Source organism: Mytilus californianus, unplaced genomic scaffold, assembly GCF_021869535.1.
Source record: "Mytilus californianus isolate M0D057914Y unplaced genomic scaffold, xbMytCali1.0.p SCAF_9, whole genome shotgun sequence".
In the NCBI taxonomy this organism is placed as follows: Eukaryota; Metazoa; Mollusca; class Bivalvia; order Mytilida; family Mytilidae; genus Mytilus; species Mytilus californianus.
The window spans coordinates 54,070,693-54,077,612 of NW_026262745.1; the positions used below are offsets into that span (position 1 = coordinate 54,070,693).

At 31.1% G+C, this 6,920-nt stretch overlaps 1 long non-coding RNA gene across 1 annotated transcript; it reads right to left on the bottom strand.

The window, feature by feature from the left end:
* Positions 1-1,346: 1,346 nt before the first annotated feature.
* LOC127715738 (uncharacterized) lies at positions 1,347-6,387 on the bottom strand. The gene is made up of 3 exons (XR_007988634.1): positions 6,240-6,387; positions 4,840-4,989; positions 1,347-1,728 (listed from the first exon to the last, which is right to left on the bottom strand). It is a non-coding gene; the product is annotated as an uncharacterized LOC127715738 (long non-coding RNA).
* Positions 6,388-6,920: the final 533 nt, after the last annotated feature.

Genomic DNA, 6,920 nt, shown 5'->3' on the forward strand with positions numbered 1-6,920 from the left:
AGACAAACAACAGTACAAAAAACACAGAAAACTAACGACTGAGCAACACAAACCCAACCAAATATCGGGGTGATTTCAGGTGCTCTGGAAGACGTGGATCACGTAAGAACAAACTTGGTGATACGTCTAATTTGGTAGGTCACATTCGTCGAAAAGAGGATGGTATTTCGACAATTGGAACATATGTGAAACAGAGCTGTGTAAAGTTTTCATAAATGGCTATGAAGGTTTGACAAAGTTATTGATGTCTAAAAACTTAAAGCTCAGACTGTATCTTAATATCGATCACCAAAAACAAATTCTATTTATCAGCAAAATACGGAAAATGAAAATAATACTTTTTCAAAAATTTGCTCTTGGTGTAATAACACCATTGATTTTCCCCTGTTTGTCTTTGTTAAATTTGCACTTTTCAAAAACTTGTGCAGTATTTATCTTTGTTTCAAATAAAGAAATACTTTGCATGAGTAAAGTTTTATCCTGTCCAGTACTTTAGACAAAATTCCACATTACATTTCACAGCATATAAGAAAATAACCATCACTGGAAGTTAACCAATCAAATGTTCACCCCTTTTTTTCCTGAGTACAAGCTTTAGTAACCATGTAACCTTAAGTTTCCAAAATATTCTATAGAAACACCAAATAAAAAAATAATGGTGCTTTGAAACACCAAAGATATATGTTTATGATTTGGTGGTATTACACCTCGAGGTTCTGTCTAGATGATGAAAAAACTTCTTTACAAGTTTGATTAAATTTCGTGGAGGTTTGACAAAGTTATTAACGCCACTTACGACACCGACGACGACGGAATATAGGTAACTGTGTCTTGTTTTTTAAAATTTCGTCAAAGATTCCTCGAAAACACAATTACAAGTGAAATATTTTTTTCGCCTCGCTTTGAACACTCGGTTGAATATAATCCGTTTCCTGGAATTTCAAAAATCCTGGATCCGCCCCTGATATTAAATAAGAATGCATTCTGTTTCTTAAATCAAACTCAAAGAACTTTATCTGCTGATGTAGAAAACATAACGCATGCAGTCATACACTTTAATACCGGCCGTCTTAGTGGGTTAGGTGACCTTGCTATTTAAAAAAAATATATAAAACATACAAATATTTTATCAGTTTGATTGTTTCAGTGAAGTAGATGTTGGTAGAAGATAATGTTATGTCTTAACAAGGAAATAAATGTAAATTCGGGTGTCTTCCCAAGTGGAGAACCCTGAACAAGTATACAACTAGCATATATAATTCATTGGTAACAAACTGATAAAATCTGATGTCTTAAAATACTTTAATATTATAGTGAATTCATCATAATTAATTATCTTGCTAAAATATAACTGTGATTTGCTTATAAATTGTTACAAACATCAGACGAAATTAACGAATAAAAGAATAGGTTTAAAATGTCAATGGTCTAAAGTATTTCATACAATTATCCAAGTTAGTATGAAAGATAGTGGAAAGAAGATAACATTGGGAATTAGCCTGCTATGTCCATTGAGTGCCGAAAGTCCTTGTACACATATTTGTCCAGCTACCTCCTGTGGTTGTCCTAACATGATTCCTTTACTTCTAACAGCTTGCAATCTGCCTATGAATGCTTCCTTGATTCCAGATGGCTCATTTGTCAAGTCCTTAATATTTGAAACCTTGTAGCAAGAACTTCGAGAATCTAATGCACAATAGCGGAATCTTACAGTGGCATTGGTTGTTCCTAAAAAAAAACAAAACAAAAACATCTAAGAGGTATTCTATTCTCTTGAAATATACTATTATACTGCAGACTTTATACATATAATAATATTAGTGTTATATATATATATACTATATATATATATATATATATATATATATATATATATATATATACAAGTCTAAATTGAAAACAACGTTCAAACCTATGGTTGCGGTGGATAAAAACCGCAATTTTTATACGTGTGCATGCAAAACAAATTTCCTGTTAGAGGGGTCTAAATACAGCACAAACAACATTTTCCAAAAGACCAAAAAAGTGAAAAAGTATATTTTAACAAAACGCATTTGACTAACAGGTCGAACAACAAATGTTCTTAAACCCTGCTGACTGTCATTGGCGATTGCCAAATAAACGGATCACCGATGTAATAAATGGATCTTAATTATAAATTTAACACTAAACAGAAAACAATAAACTTGCGGAAAAGATGATATACCGCAAACAAAAGGTGCAAAGGTTTTTGTACACCATATCCGGATTTCGACAATTAATGTCTCTTCAGTGATGTTAGGAATCGAAACGGTATTTGGAAAGCCATACAATTTACCTCAATTTAGGATAGACTCTTGAATTTTGAGGAGTCAAAATAGGATAAACGGATCATATAAACCCAAAGGCAAATATAATACAAGCCCAAACGAAAAAATATAAACAAGTCTAAATTGAAAAGAACGTTCAAACCTATGATTGCGTTGGATAAAAACCGCAATTTTTATACGTGTGTATGCAAAACAAATTTCGTGTTAGAGGGGTCTAAATACAGCACAAATAACATTTTCCAAAAGACCAAAAAAGTGAAAAAGTATATTTTAACAAAACGCATTTGACTAACAGGTCGAACAACAAATGTTCTTAAACCCTGCTGACTGTCATTGGCGATTGCCAAATAAACGGATCACCGATGTAATAAATGGATCTTAATTATAAATTTAACACTACACAGAAAACAATAAACTTGCGGAAAAGATGATATACCGCAAACAAAAGGTGCAAAGGTTTTTGTACACCATATCCGGATTTCGACAATTAATGTCTCTTCAGTGATGTTAGGAATCGAAACGGTATTTGGAAAGCCATACAATTTACCTCAATTTAGGATAGACTCTTGAATTTTGAGGAGTCAAAATAGGATAAACGGATCATATAAACCCAAAGGCAAATATAATACAAGCCCAAACGAAAAAATATAAACAAGTCTAAATTGAAAACAACGTTCAAACCTATGATTGCGTTGGATAAAAACCGCAATTTTTATACGTGTGTATGCAAAACAAATTTCTTGTTCGAGGGGTCTAAATACAGCACAAACAACATTTTCCAAAAGACCAAAAAAGTGAAAAAGTATATTTTAACAAAACGCATTTGACTAACAGGTCGAACAACAAATGTTCTTAAACCCTGCTGACTGTCATTGGCGATTGCCAAATAAACGGATCACCGATGTAATAAATGGATCTTAATTATAAATTTAACACTAAACAGAAAACAATAAACTTGCGGAAAAGATGATATACCGCAAACAAAAGGTGCAAAGGTTTTTGTACACCATATCCGGATTTCGACAATTAATGTCTCTTCAGTGATGTTAGGAATCGAAACGGTATTTGGAAAGCCATACAATTTACCTCAATTTAGGATAGACTCTTGAATTTTGAGGAGTCAAAATAGGATAAAAGATCTAACATTGTTGGGCTGATGTTTAGACGAGTTGTATATACAGAATGTACACAGCCATGTATCACAATCACTGCTGGTGATCCGATGGATAAATCTGTTGTAGAGTTGTCACTGGTTCAGACGTACTTATAAATATAATTATTTCTGTGACTGTATCTTGCATTAATTTGTAGGATCCTTTTCAATAGATATTTCAGCTGATCTGTAACAATTCCATCTTCATGCCTTATATATCATGTACTGCATTACGACGCTAGATTAAAACTGACGAGGAAAGGTAACACCCGGCCACCGAAAGCTTTATTATTGTGAAGCCTAGGTGGTCGTGTGGTCTAGCGCGTCGGATACAGTGCAGGCGATTTGGTGTCACGATATCTCAGTAGCATGAGTTCGAATCCCGGCGAGGGAAGAACAAAAAATTTGCGAAAGCAAATTTACAGATCTCACATTGTTGGGCTGATGTTTAGACGAGTTATATATATATATATATTTATAATAATTGTGCTTTATCAAACGAGACTGCTTCAGACTTACTTTTATTTTCATCAATAGCAAGATATTTTAAGTATTCAATAATCTGTTTTGTAAAATGACCTTATGAAGTACTTCAGCTTACACCGACTGCTTCAGGTATCATCATGGTTAAGTTTTACATCCGAGGGTCATATTTCGAAACAATTCATGTACAGTATCGAAAAAAGATAAAATTTGTAAGAGTTTTAGTAACAGGAAGAAAAGTAAGATTCGTCGAGCTTTACACATGTTTCGAAGACCTGTACTATAATCAGATTATATTGTTTTCCACCAATATAACTATATTTGCTTATGTTTCAAGTTAACACGTAATAAAGCTATAACTTTGATATTACCGTTTGACGAAAATGAAGCAGGATACCGGAAACCATTCTTTATACACTTTATATACCGTAGCGTTTGGTGACTAACTACGCCGTTATGGTTTTTGAACAACACCAAAATGGATGTTCATGCTTCTTTAGATGTAATTTTCATCATAATATGTTATGTGCATAAATGTGTAGAAACTTGCTAACTAATGTTAACTGTTATTTTTCTTAACGCACATGCATTAATCTCATGAAAACTACAAATGTGTTTAAAATTCTTAAACAACAGTCTATATAACATTAGAACTACTTGTAATACAATAGACTGAGTGACACGAACCCCACCAAAAAAAAAAAAAAAACAAACAAAAAAACCGGGGTAATCTCAGCCATAAACATTACACAATTACTTATTATGAATGATAATATAAATAATATTTAACTGTTAGTTGCTAGACCGGTAGCTGCTAGCTAAGAACATTTGTATAATTCTATTCATATGACAGCACGTACATACTTTGATTACATAATTGATAAATCTATTCACCTTGGCTTGTCCCAAAAGCGACAATTCCTTTGAAATCAGCACATCCTTTGGTTGAACTATCAGAGGGAGTAAATGGTACTCTGGTAGAACATTCCGACAAATCTTCACTAGACTGCGATGTTATATCAGTGCATTGTTTGCATCGTATCTCTGTTTGTGTTATACAAAAATAAAAAGTATATACATTTTTTAAGAAGAAGAAATGTTTGATATATATGTAATTTAACCAACAATTCACGATTTTGCAAAAATACAAAATTCACAAGAAGACTCTGACACATTGGAACTTGTATCATTGGTCCGTGTAACACTTATCAATTCAAAATTTTAAAAAGTTTTCAATTTTAGTTTTTTTTTTGTTTTTTGATCAAAGTTTTAAAATATCAAAATTCCAAATTTTGATTTTTTTTTATGAAATTTTGAAAATTTCACCAAATAATTAAAATTCGAAAATTCTAAAATTTATTTTAAAATCAAATAGTTTAAATATTCATTCAAACTTTAAAAATACTAAACATAACGTGATAATCACAAATGACAAGTAATTTCTGCATATTGTTCATTTATTTAGAGAATCAATTTGTGTCAAAATCAGGTCTTACTAATTAATTTTTCGACTTAAAGAAACATATTTCTCAGTTTCACCCAGTAGATAAAACAAGTTAGCCTCCTGTTTTATATTTTATTTAGTGTTTCAGAGAAAATATTGTTTTCGTTTTGATTCGTTTCTAGTAAATTTCATTCAGTTTCTTTAAGTTCTAATCCGCACTTGTAACAGGTATCCACTGTTTAGTCCTTTCCCCTTTCCTATATTTTAATCAAAAATAAAAAAAAAATCAAACTTTTAAAAAAGCGAAATGTTCAAAACTGCACGTTATAATTAGTATTTTTAAAGTTTGAATAAATATTTAAACTATTAAATTTTAAAAAGAATTTTAGAATTTTAGAATTTTAATTATTTGGTGAGATTTTCAAAATTCCAAAAATTATAAAAAAATTGGAATTTTGATATTTCAAAACTTTGATCAAAAATCCAAAAAACTAAAACTTGAAAACTTTTTAAAATTTTGAATTGATAAGTGTTACATGGACGATCATTCATGCATTTATACTTTGATTAATTATATACAGAATGGTGAGAAGGAGACACATCTTGAGTCTGTCTTAATCCTTAAATAAAGATATCATTATTATGAGTATATATGCAAATTTTCAAGATCGAGAGAGAGAGAGATTTCAAATCAACGTCTTAATCCTAAGTAAAGGTACTATTCTTATAAATGTATATATGGAAATGTTCAAGTTCAAGAGAGAGAGAGAGAGAGAGAGAGAGAGAGAGAGAGAGAGAGAGATTATTCGTAAGTTCAATGGATATTTCAAACTAACGTTAAGCACCTTACCGTAAGCCTGCACTGAACTGTATTTGAAATATCCAATTGAAACAATGAACATACAGAACATATTCATTTTGTTTTGTACAATATTCGATGTTAAAATTCTCTAATCGAAATTATTGCAGAATATCAATGCACATGTACATTAAGATCAAGTAAGTATACAGCAAACTTGAAAGTAGTGGTTTAAGGTTGTCTTATTCATAGGAAATGTCCTATTCAAATATCGTAACATCTTAACAGTAACGAATAATTTAGTACTTGAATGACAATCGCATGTTCTTCTGTATACTAAACAATGTGTATAGAAAACGTTCAGAACAATAGAAAAAAATATTAAAAATTAAAAACCAATTGTTCAGAGAACAATTGAAGGTTTTCCACCCCGACTTCGATAAAAAAGAATTAAATTTAAAAAAAGAAAATGTTATTTCTGGTTCATAAAATTTGTTACCTCAAACAGATTTTCTAGTTACTCTTTCATTGAATTAGTATGAAATAGGCTTCTTCCGGTTAATATTATGTCACTTCCGATTAACCTTTTAAAAGGTCAAATGTGTTCCAACCAAATGCAAAAGACCTAATGGTTTTAAAATGAACCAGTATAAATTTTAAGCAAAGGTCAAAATCTAGAGCGTCAAATTGACCTTTGACCTTGACCTCAATTGGTTTACTGATTTCAAATAC